The following is a 12783-nucleotide window of genomic DNA, read 5'->3' as shown; positions in this document are numbered from 1 at the left end:
AGAATAACATTATTTCAACCCCACATGTGATGAGAATAACATTATTTCAACCCCACATGTGATGAGAATAACATTATTTCAACCCCACATGTGATGAGAATAACATTATTTCAACCCCACATGTGATGAGAATAACATTATTTCAACCCCACATGTGATGAGAATAACATTATTTCAACCCCACATGTGATGAGAATAACATTATTTCAACCCCACATGTGATGAGAATAACATTATTTCAACCCCACATGTGATGAGAATAACATTATTTCAACCCCACATGTGATGAGAATAACATTATTTCAACCCCACGTGATGAGAATAACATTATTTCAACCCCACATGTGATGAGAATAACATTATTTCAACCCCACATTTGAACTTGCAAAATACTTTCACATGTGGAGTTTTCTTGAATTGTGAAACAATTCATTTAATTTTGACTTTCACATGTAGAATTGCAAGTTCACATGTGAAAAACAATGATATGCAAACATCGAATTTGCAGTTTTATATGTGAAAAACGTTCACGTGAAAATCTCATTTTCACATGTGGAATTTCAAGTTGAGGTGAAAAACAATCACGTGGACGTTTTCGCATATGAAACTGCAAATGTGATTTTCACATGGAGTGTTCTTTTACGTGTGAACCTGCAAATTAGATTTTTTAAAGGTGATTGAATTTCACATTTAAACTCGGAATTCCACATGTGGAAGTACATTTTCACGTGAATGTTTTTCACATAGAACTACATAGCAAATTTTCACATGTGCACGTTTATAACATGTGAAACCGCAAAAAAAAAATTCAATGCGAATGTCACCTGAAACTACAATTCACTTGTGAGGTGAAAACATGTCATTCTCCTCAAATGTGAAAAGGGGGTGTTAACATGTGAAGTCTACATTTTATACGTGTGAAAATATGGTTTCACATGTGAAATTTAAGCTCAACATGTGAAAACAGCAAAACAAATTAAGGGTGGGGCCAGGGGCATGTAAACAGAGCAGAGCAGTTGTACCCATTCCATTTTTAACCACTCATCCCCTTGTTGTTTTCCAGTTCAATGAAATAATCTGGCTGCCTGCACCCCCGTCTGACTGACTAAAACCCTTGTCTGGGTCACAGGGCCCAGGGCCTGTTACTTATTATGTGTTCAGAGACAGAGGTATAGAGTGTACAATTAGGCACACAGATGGCTGTTGTGTCTTTGCATTGCAATGGTATTGATCTTCTCCTTAGGAAAAGATCTGTGTATTTATCCCCTGGATTTTCTGTTTTGCAAGTGCATTTTGTTTGAAAACCAAAAGGCAACATTTGCACAAGTACCTCCCACTTATTCTAGTTGTAAATCATTGGAAGTGGCATTAAGGGGAAACTTTGATCACATTTAGGATGATCTTTTGAGGGTTCATCTGTCACTATAAACCTAAACAGATTATGAAAACACACATAACGATTTGGGCAACAGTATCACTGTTTATTCTGTCCCAAGATGAGGAAAGACACAATGTGAGAGTTAATATTAAATATTAACCAAATTTGAGCATCACGTGTACTGTCACAAATGATGACCAAACACATTTTGAGCATTCATTTCAATCCCACACATGCATGCGTTTTAAAACAGCAATGCACAGTTTAAAAAAAAACATGTTTTATTATAGCATTTCCATAGACAACATGTTTATGTTAATAATAAATCATACATTTCCCTGATACTTGGAATCACATTAACGTGACTACTTGATCTCTAGCCTGTGGAACATGCACTGAAAGTAATCTTTGTTATTTGAGAAGTTTCAGTCATTCCATACATGATTTGCATTATGCAGGTCATCTATTAATAATATCAATGATGATGCACAATCAATTACATAACTTTAAAAATAAATAAAAAATAAACAAACAAAACAAGCCAATAAGATTCCTCATCCTTGAATCAATTCAATAGACGCTTTTGTTTGTCCTTGTTTTTCCCCGTCACATTAGCATATGGTGTAGCCCTAATCATAGTTCAACTGTCTAAACGTAGTGTACTATTGTTTTCCTAATTGAAACAAACATTGATCTCTATTAATGCCAAATACAAGTTTTCTTTTGTGGCAGCATGTAAGCTGACGTCACTTTGGTTCCTTGAAGTGGAGCTGAATAAACCTTGAGAAGAGTCTCCTTCAATCTGCTGTTAGTAACTAACACACACACTCACTCACACCGAGACTCAATTACTGCCCAATTCCTTTCTTTATCATCTGTTACCGGCCTCTTTCAAAACGAAATCGAAAAGAGACTAGAAGGCGACACGAAGTATTACTTGAAACAAAATCCCGTTGGAAATAAGTATTAGTGTCGAAACTAAAGGTAAGTGTCCTCTTATTTCAAGGTGGGGGTAAAGAAGACGGTCTGTTATATCATAGAACAAGCGATGTAGCTGGCTTGATTTGTTTCGCGAGGCGAGCTGTAGTTTCTTTGCTTACTGCGTGTGTCCCTCAATCGTCAACTGCACATTGATAGAAACTTATCAAATGGATACAATGTTATTCTAAGCAATCGACATGTGCGCCTTTGCTGCATGGTAAAATAATAGGCTACACCAAAGTTGTTTTGTAGAGTAAACGGGAGTTTTTTTGTGTGTCGTTGCTCAGATCAAGCTAGTTTGTGACCTGATAGTCGGAATCGTCTTTGTGTCCTCTCTCGTGCGCTTTAATTGAACTGTTCTATTATTATTATTATTTTTAAATAAAAAACTGTTTTATTTAGTTCAGGAAAACTTTTTTTGGCGATGTTTTTACCCACTGTTGTACATAAGTTGGCCAGTATTTTTTTGTGCACATTTAAAGGAACGAAATGTGGGAGTCAATGAAGGTAGGGAGCACAAGCTACCTTTGGTCTATTTAGCTGTCCGTTTACAGACAGGGCAAAATCCGAGCTAATAGCTCCTCAATGCGAAAATAAAATAATTAGTAAGCACAAACATAAATACTTGATTTAACTATACAATAGATTGTGTTGTGGTTTGCCAGGTAAAATTACATATCTTATTAGTCAAATCAGTTTGATGTTTTTTGTCGAGTTTCAGGCTCTTTTTTTTTTTTTTTTTTTTACAACTGGCTAAAGCTATCTTTTGTTGCTTCCTCAAACAAGAAGCAGCTGCTGCCTGGCCGAGTTGTTGAAATGTATCCCTTTGTGTATATTACAATATCCTCCATTTTTATGCCCTTCCAAACAACAAGCTTTTTCGCCATCTTGGTTGATTTAAATTCCCTAAGCACCCCCACGCTTGAAGGAAACGTATCCATGTTTTACCTAGAGAAAGTTTAAACTAGACTATGGGAAAAGAAATGTAGACGGTGACGTCATGTGAAGTTTTAAGAGAAATGTAGGCAACGTTTAACCAGTGATTGGAAGGAGGAACAATTTGGTGTTACGTTTGAAGGAGAGTGGGATTCAGCTACAACGTTACAGTGACATTATGCAGTGTTGCAAGAATCGGATGCGTGTTTTTGAACACGCAGAATACACCGACGGTGTGTTTTAATACCGTAGTGACAGGTGGAGATGCCATGCAAAACTGCCTTTTTAACCTAGATTTTTTTCTCTCTCACTGGACTTGGTTAGGTGTTTTCTACATGCACTTTTTCTAGTTTATCAATGACACTTTGATATAAAGGTGTTATTTGTCACATCACTTTTAGTCAATGACACGAATAGCACACATTATGTGTTTTAATCGTTTAACATCTGGAATTAGGCAATAGGCTAATCATAATCGATTAGAATTAATATGCTATATCAGAATGATGTTATGATACATAGCCCAGTCTATCATCATATTTTTTTGCTATTGCATTTAAACATATATATTGTTTAATGGACTAATAGCCAAGTAATCTAATTAGACATTGACCAACAGCTATTGATGTTTATACAAATGACAACTTTTAATTAGTCAAGCAAAGTATTATTAGTATTTTCCCCTTTCCCCTCTTTTCTTGTTTGCTTACTCCCCCTTTGCATTGTGGGAGTCTTTGACACTTGTTTACAAATAAAAGGCAAAGATAGTGTGCCTTGGCTTATCTACCGGTAATAACACAATATTCACCTTAGATGACTATAGGTCTGGGCCTAATTGTCATGCCATAAGTGGTAGGCACTATTGAACAACATGTAGCCTAGTCATTATCCACCGTCTCGTCATTGTAAAGCTCATTTCTGAGAAGATGGCAGAGGTGTGACAGAGACAGTAGATAGATGATGACAGTAGGCTGAATTTCATTTTTTTATTATTACCGTGTTATAACATGCCATGGGTTCATTTGTGTGTTTTGCTGATGTTATGGCGGAGGAAAGATTCCAAACGTAGGTTACCTAAAGTAGCAAACCATTTAGTTTATCATCAAAGACTCTCCTGTCACACTAGAGATTATACTCTCATCATCAGTTTTTCTGGTGAGCATCCATCCGCCATATCCCTGTGGGATAGTCTTTAAAATGGATCTCAGTTGTCATCTCACAAGCAGTTGTTGTAAAAAAACAACAATGATGCTTTGTGATAGGAAATCTAATCATTTCACCTCCCACCCTCTTTGTTTGGATATTTACTGCTGCTAAGCTAAAGTGCACAGGAGCAGATGTTTAGCCAAACATCCTTGCTGAGGGAGGCGCGATGCCTTTTTCCTTCTGGGAATGGCTCCTCTCCTCTCCCTGTGCTGATGCATGGACATGACAGCTGCTTGATTTCATGGAGCTGCTAAGAAGCCATTAGTGGTATCAGTGAATTGAAACGGAACAGTCTCTCCCATTTTTCCACCGCTATTACAAACGTCTATTGTTAGCTTCTTTTGTGTGCGTGTGTGTGTGTGTGTGTGTGTGTGTGTGTGTGTGTGTGCTGCAGCTGAACACACACAGCAGAACAGGGCAGAGGAGCACTAATATACTTGTGTTGCTGTGTGTTTCCCCATAATGCGAGTGAGAGAGAACAAATCTGTCAGGGCTTGTTTGTGATGTTGGTTTGAAATGGAAGCAAACTGTGCTACCTCAAGCACACTGAAATCAGGGATGTCTCCATGCCTGGCCAAGAGAAGCAAAACAATGTAACTGTAGTGCTCCACCTCTCTCTCTCTCTCTCTCTCTCTCTCTCTCTCCCTCCCCTTGCCCCCCTCACTTCCCCCCTCTACCCCCCTCTCCCCCCCCCCACAGAATGTTGTTTTCTTTGCCAGGAGATAAAAAGGACTTCCGCTTGACATGAACATTCAGGAATTAAAGATAGGCATGTTTAAGCCCTATTTGCATGTCTACCCAACGTTGCCCCAAATGGTTGCTATTGACTAAGCTGATTAGGAGAAATTAGGTTTAGGAGCCCCTGTGTCTGGGGGTGCTGAAACGGACAAAACTTGGACAGCTTTTCTACAGACAATCCCATATGCACACAAGTATATTCTGTCTAATCCTGTACTATTGAAATTAGGGCTAATAATGTTAGAGGAACGTGCCTGCTTTGGTGTCGACCACTTTTTTGTCTTTTTGAAATGAGGTGAGGATGGTTATCCAGTCAACACTCAAACAGTTTGTCACCGTCAACGCCACCACTCTTTGAATTGACCTTAAACGCAATGCCCACACGGCTCTTGCTGATTGCAGTGTGTACTGAATTTGATTAGCGTGCTATATTCCTATACTGCAGCTCCTTGTGCTAGTTTCAATGTTTCCCTTCATTGTTCGTGAGACACTGTAATGAAGCATTTATTACTGTAACCCTGGAAACGAAGGCCTACATTGTTTGTTTCTGGCATTGATGTTCTTGTTTATGTTGTTTTGTATGGCCTACACAGAGATTGATTAGCTTCTGTAAACAGATCTTATGTGTGGTAAGGGAACGAACAGTTGGGTACAGTCTATGAGTGGTGGTGTGTTGTAGTGGTGGTGTGTTGTTCACACTTATTTTAAGTTTTCAACTCTAAAGAGGAAGTAAGACTGTTTTGTGTTATGTGAAATTAATCAACCAGAGCCTAATTACCTAAAGCTGGATTGCCACTGAGTCCTCCATCCCCGTGTTTACTTCAAGCTCTCTCACACACACACGACTTCTCCGAAGTCAAGTACTAACTAGACAGAGGCTTTTATAAAGATGTGTGGTGAAATTGATGGCCCTGTAGCGATGCAGGAATTGGCTTAAAATCCAAACGGTTTAATTAGGCTAATGCTGTTTATTATTGTTGGCTATTAAACCTTTGTTACTGTGCATGGTAACTGTCATGTCTGAAAATGTTACTTGCAGCATCTGTAGTCTATACTCATTAGCACAACTGTTGACAGAGGCCTATAAGTTAACGCCAGCAGTTGGTAGGGCAGGTTTGTTAGTGCTCCTATGACCTACTTCACCTTCACTTTGCTATTCTAGTCACACTGTACATTAAGTTGAGATATAGTATCGACATAACATTTTTACATAGGCTAGCCTACGTTATAGCCCACACATCCATTTTTACAAACATGGTGGTAGTATGCAAGATGAATGTCGGCAATATGCAAGAACATACCGTGGGCATCTATGGTGGCCTGGTTCAGTTTGTGACATGAACTGAAAGTAACTGTGTCAAGGGGGAGCATTACTGGTACAAGCAGATGTCAGTTTTACAGCAGTCTGGCTTGTTTAACACGTACAAATAATCTCTGTGTTGATGTTGCTTTCGTAGACACCAAAAATAGCAGCATAAATGCCTTTTGTACAACCAGGTCACGCCAAGTTCACTTTGTTTCTGAAATACCAAAGGCACGGAGGCCATGTTTGGGAGAAAGGGAGGCGATTAGCTGCTTTGGTCTTTTTGTTGTCCGTCCCCTGGGCTTCTTCCTATTTATCATTCAATGTGAGAACTTCCTTGATGAAACTCAAGGTTATTTTTTCCATGGTCTGTCTGTCAGGATGCTTGTTGTTCCACTGGCAAGGTGAAGAGGTTGATTTCTCCCTCAAGTAACGCCTCATTTTCAAAGTCCTTGAGCTCTGCAGAAAGTCTATAAAGGAGTAGGCTAGCCTGTGTGTCGATTCATTCTTCCTTCTTTGTACTGTATCATAAAACCAGCCCGTTTTCTCAAAACAGTCACAAAGGGAAAACCAGGCCTATTGACTTGATTTGTGAGGATGTTTGAGGCAGAGACAAAAACCTGTCTTTAATTTCAGCTGTAGGCTATTGCTTACAGTAGCCAAGTAGTAGGCCTTACAGTTTCCTTCCTCCTGTCCCGAATGAGCACACTTCAATCTAAGATGCTGATAGCCTGATGAGATCTAAGAGCGTTGGTTAAGCTAACTGATGTAGGGAACTGAGCCAAGTATAGGCTACAGAAGACTATCCTTTTCCCCCAAAACAACATGGTTCCATTCATAGCCTAGTAGTAGTTTAGCTAGGCCTACTGCTTAACGCCAGCCCCTCTGTCTTGTCTGTAGCCATGTTAAACGTGTATGAGATGATACCCTATGACACAAGAGTCGGATAAACCACAGCTCTGCTTAACATGAGTCCTTCAGAGTGGGTCCAAGGATGATGCTTTCGAATGACATCATCTGAAGGAGTGTATATCCTAAGCTATGCGTAAGGAGCAATCCACTAGAGTCGACACCATTAGGGCTTTTTTTTAGTGGTCTTCTCCTGCGAGCCATCCATTTCTTTTTGCCCCCGGGGAGATTGTCATATTGCCTGTGCGTGCCGTGGCTGGAATGCTTCAGTGATTGAGTCCCTGCCGACTGTGATAATGGGGACGCTGTTGGAAATACCAATCGTAGTATAGCCTAGCCTAGGCCTGTTTGGTTGGCTTATCACCTTTTTACATTCTTTACTAAAATAGTGTGCAGCCTGCATGCTCTATTCACATATCTGCAGTATCTCTCACATGCTGGGAATTCTGAAGTGTTGTTGGCATTGCGGATAGAAATATCTTTGGATGTGGGAATGGGAATTGTGTAAGGTTTCGTATTGTGGTGGTGCCGGGGACGGTCAATGTTGTTCATCATACTAGGACAGCTGGCTGCAGGATTGAGGAGCATGGAGTAGCCCCTGGGTGGCTGTTAAAAGGAAACAGGCACACACACACAGGCACACACACACACACACACACACACACACACTCTGAGGTTGCGCTTCAACAATCAACCTTTTATTTATTGATCGTCCAGCATTTAAAATCTGGTCACTGCTGCCACAAAGGCTTTTCATTTTAGCTGTGCTGGCAGACTGCTGCAACCTAGCCAGAATTTTAAATATTACATTTTAACTGAGCGCCATAAGAACTGACAAGGATGTAGAGGAATGGGGGGGGGGGAAAGGAATCTGTTCAGCAATGAAATAGCCTAATGTGTGTTGGTCAGCAGTAACCATACAGTGGAAGGTCTTCTTTGTAAACAGTCCTGCTTGCATTTGGATGAGTAGGGCAGGAGTAAAGAGACCTTAGGCCTACGCTACATCCATACAGCAGACAGATGCATGTGTCAGTTGTATTGTACTAGAGCTGATTCACAGATAATAGGACTAAACTTCAGGGGCGTACTTAGTGATTTGGAGGCCCCAGGCAGGGGCCAGTCTTCGCACGTTCATCCAAATAATTCCAGCGTCCGAACAGTGCGCTGTGACCCCGCCACCTTTCCTTCGATTCACAAGTGGATGAAACTATTTCACTGGAGAAAGCATACGAGCGAGTGAAACAGCGCCCCTCCATCTAACTATATGTAACCCGTGTATCAGATGCTGTCTGGCCAAAAAGAGTATGACATGCAATACTCTTTTTGGCCAGACAGCATCGGATACATGGGCTATACATACATGTCCTCTGCCTTGACGACGATGGCAGTATTATCAGCAGCGCCTGTCTTTTTACTAAAGACATACGTATTGTATCTCCCTAGAGCCCTCAAACTCAACACTGGATCTCGAAGCCAGTTCCACTGCTTTTTTTCATTGTACCCCTCTAATCAGGGACTGATTTAGCCCTGGGACATCAGGTGTGTGCAATTAATTGTCTGGTAGAACAGAAAACCAGCAGGCTCCGGATCTAGTAGGGTAAGAGTTGAATACCCAGGGCCCGGGCCTGGTTTTCTACTAAGCTAACATATGGAATTGTTTTAAGATGGTCATACCATTTGATTTGGAATTTTAAGACCCTGTCTGGGGTGCGTATTGTCGGCAGAGAAGTCAGACGCAGGAGAGCAAAATTGTGTTTCCAACGGCTAAGTTTAATTATCAATACCCACCGGATACAGAACAATAAAATACATGGGTACATAACGCGACGCACACCAGAACATAACGTGCACAAGCACTGACAACAAACAATTACGGACAAGGACATGGGGGGCAACAGAGGGTTAAATACACAACATGTAATTGATGGAATTGGAACCAGGTGTGATGGAAGACGAGACAAAACCAATCATGTTCGTGAGAGTCTTTCTATATTAGTGTGTAGCCCAAAACGTTCGAACGCTACAGATATTTTCATCAGAATACAGATTTTGGGGATGTCTCATTGTCTGACAAACACCGCCGTAGCTCTGCCACCTTCCACCGCAGATGTGGAAGGCCGACATTGGGGGATGCGGTGGATTGGGACAGAGCCCATGCAAAAAAAAAACAGATATCCCTAGCTTAAAGAGGTTTATTTTTATTATGCCCAGCTCACAAGGCCCCTTAATGATGATGATGATGTGACGCCTGAAGCAATTGCCTCTTCTGCCGTAATGGCAAGTCCGCCAGTGCTAACCTTTCTATATTGTCTTTTACTCATCTAGTAAAATGTAGCCTACAATATAGATTAGGCCTTTGCAGGTTATGGTGATTTCAGCTTGACTCAGCCTACCTAGTAACAGAGCTGCGGCCTAAACATTCTCCTGATTGGATGAGTCATTACTTTGACCCGGAGCTAACTGGCTGTTTTTAGAACTAGAGGTCAGAACAGGGACTTCACCTCGGGAAGAGGGGGATTCAAGTAATCCACACTAGCGTGACTAGCACAGACGCACCGTGGAGTTATTCCTGGGAATGGACGGATTCTATCTGTTCATTTGATGTTCTACAGTCTCTTCTCCATCCGGATTCGTCCGTCTTTTCCCGTACGTGTGTGCTGTGCAATAACTAAAAGACACTTAGCTTACAAGCAGGAAAAAGCAGGGAACCACATGTAACAAGTCATTCATTAAAGGCCCATGAGAAGGAAATGGAAAGTTGAAAATGTGCCACCATTTTCTCTCAGACCTCATTCTCTTCCACAGATAGCCTAGACACATGCTGTGGTGATCTCTCCTCTAGTCTCAATTTGGCGGGAGTTGAAACAGAGAAACAGAGAAACCGTCGCTCCTCTCCTCCGTCTGCCCCAGAGTGGCTGTTCTTATTCCTGGCCGCCATGAAAGGCTAGCTGCCTGCCTTGTGGCATTGTCCCTTTCTCTAAACGATGACACTGAGAGACAGCTGTAACGCGAGACGCCTCTACCCAAGCAGGCGCTCGGAGAGCGGACGGGGAGACGCCTTTATCTCAGGCTGGGGGGCACTGACCTCTACTAGCTCACAGGGCAGCATGGGAGCAGTTTCTGGAGTTAGTATCCACCCTCTACTAACTGAAACTCTTAGACTACATAATAACATCCATGGATTGAGTTGCAGGGTAGCCTGCCTTGTGGGCCTTGGTAGGATTGGTGTTTTGTGGTTGTTGTGTTGTGGTTTGAACTAGTGTGTGTCTGTGTGGCAAGGTTGTATTTGTGTGTGCGGGTATACTTGTGTTGGTGTACTTGTGTGTGTGTGTGTGTGTGTGTGTGTGTGTGAGTGTCTTATGTTTGTTCAAAGATGGAGACATCCACACATCCCCCTGGCCTGCAGGCTACGGCGGCTAAATCCTCTGTGAGAGCTCCCGCGTGTAATCCAAATATTTAGAGCTAATTTAAGCATGGACCAGAAGCGGAAACAACATCTCTCTCTGTGTGTGTGTGTGTGTGTGTGTGTGCACGTGTGCGTGCGTGTGTGTACGTGTGTGTGTAATCTCAACACTGGGGGGAAATGAAAGCACTCAATCAGTCACCTGTCAGAGCTCTTCACTCCCTCCAAACATACACACATGCGCACACACACACACACATCTCCCTCAGGGTTTGACAGGATTGGGCTTTTATTGACTCACTGATTGAGACAGGCGATTCATTTAATGGAAACTAACCACCGAAACACAGTAATACTGGAATCAAGACAGATGGACATCTCTCATCTTTCTCCCTGTGCTTTATATTAGGTTGAACGTTAGCTTGTAGATGAACTTTGGTGATAATCTTGTATTTTAAACTATCTCTTGTATGGAATTCCATGTTGAGGCTGAGCTAGGCTAACAGGGGGAGTACAGAGAGAGGATTATTGCAGGGTATGAATGGTTGGTCGTTTGTTGATCGACCCAGTGCCGGCCGAGGCGGAAGAGAGAGAGAGAGAGGGCGGTGGGTGGGAGAGGCGTGACAGCTGCGTTGGCGGCTGCTGTGAGTGACCTTCACGCGTCATCTTGGTAGATTGTGAAGGCTGTTGGGATGACACTGAGCCATGGAGCTCTGCTCTGACGGAGCGGCTGCGTCCTCTCATTCACTCACTCAGACAGACAGTGGTGCACTCTGGGTACAAGTTGCCCATAGGCACTTCTTTCTCTGAATCATAACTGTAACCATTAAAGGGGGGTGCCAAGCTCACCTCAGATCAGTGTCTACTCTAGAGGCTACTTCATGCTACTGCTCATGGTTAATTTGTGTAGCCAAGTATCAATTGTATAGCCTGAATGAATGAAGTCCCACAGTAGTGAACGTGGGCTGCATTCAGTCTGATGACCCACAGTTACATCAGCGTGTCTTAAAGGCTCAGTGCAGTCAACATTTTGATTTCCTGTGTTTTATATATATTTCTACACTATGAGGTTGGAATAGTACTGTGAAATTGTGAAAATGATCATAATGCTGTTTAAAAATAAATTTCAGCCTGTTTTGGTGCGATGGAGTTTTGGCCTTCCATGGTGACATCACCATACGGTAAATGAGTTATTAGACCAATAAGAAAGAGAGTTCCAAGCCTTTCTGAGCTCCCGAGTGGCGCAGTGGTCTAAGACACTGCATCTCAATGCAAGAGGCGTTACCACAGTCCTTGGTTCGGATCCAGGCTGTATCACATCCGGCTGTGATTGGGAGTCCCATATGGCGGTGCACAATTGGCCCCGCGTTGCCAGGGTAAGCTGTCATTGTCGCCTAGTTAAATAAAGATAAAAAACCATGTATTTTTCTTCAGTTTTACGCTTCCCACTCAGACCACTCCCAGGGAGTTCTAGCAGAATTCTTCCTTGGGAAAATGCCCTTTGCTAAGAAGCAATTTTATTTTATTTTTTTACCATTTTCATTGAAAACAATCACAGTAAGTTACTTAATTGTTACCCAGAAATGATTTGATGTTGAGATAAAAATGGTTGCATTGGACCTTTAAGCTGAGGCCAGAGGCAGGTCCGTCCAATTAGCCGGTGAATGATGGCCCCATAGGCTAAGTGGAGGGAGACGGAGAGAGGCTCCCCTCAGATCCATCATGATGCTACTGTAGGAATTGGCTCCCAGCCATATTGGGAGTAGCAGTAACAGGGCTGAATCATAAATGGCACACACGTACAGTACCATCACGCTCACGCTCACACATACAGTACCATCACGCTCACACATACAGTACCATCACGCTCACACATACAGTACCATCACGCTCAAACATACAGTACCATCACGCTCACACATACAGTAC

At 42.1% G+C, this 12783-nt stretch overlaps 1 protein-coding gene across 14 annotated transcripts in view; it reads left to right on the top strand.

Moving 5' to 3' along the window:
* The first annotated feature begins 2153 nt into the window (after positions 1-2153).
* The window catches only part of LOC112255165 (bromodomain adjacent to zinc finger domain protein 2B-like), a 68638-nt gene continuing 58008 nt past the window's right edge, over positions 2154-12783 (top strand). For 7 of the 14 annotated variants that reach the window (XM_042324013.1, XM_042324012.1, XM_042324010.1 and 4 more), the window contains exon 1: positions 2155-2362. The gene's annotated coding sequence lies outside the window, so the exon portion shown is untranslated. Of the gene's footprint in view, positions 2363-2721; positions 2867-12783 lie in introns of those variants that run through there. The other 7 variants (XM_042324002.1, XM_042324004.1, XM_042324011.1 and 4 more) reach the window with 2 other exon arrangements.

The sequence above is a fragment of the Oncorhynchus tshawytscha genome, linkage group LG07 (genome assembly GCF_018296145.1).
Source record: "Oncorhynchus tshawytscha isolate Ot180627B linkage group LG07, Otsh_v2.0, whole genome shotgun sequence".
Taxonomy (NCBI): Eukaryota; Metazoa; Chordata; class Actinopteri; order Salmoniformes; family Salmonidae; genus Oncorhynchus; species Oncorhynchus tshawytscha.
Note: the sequence above shows the minus strand (reverse complement) of the source record. Positions and strands in the feature narration are given on the sequence as shown.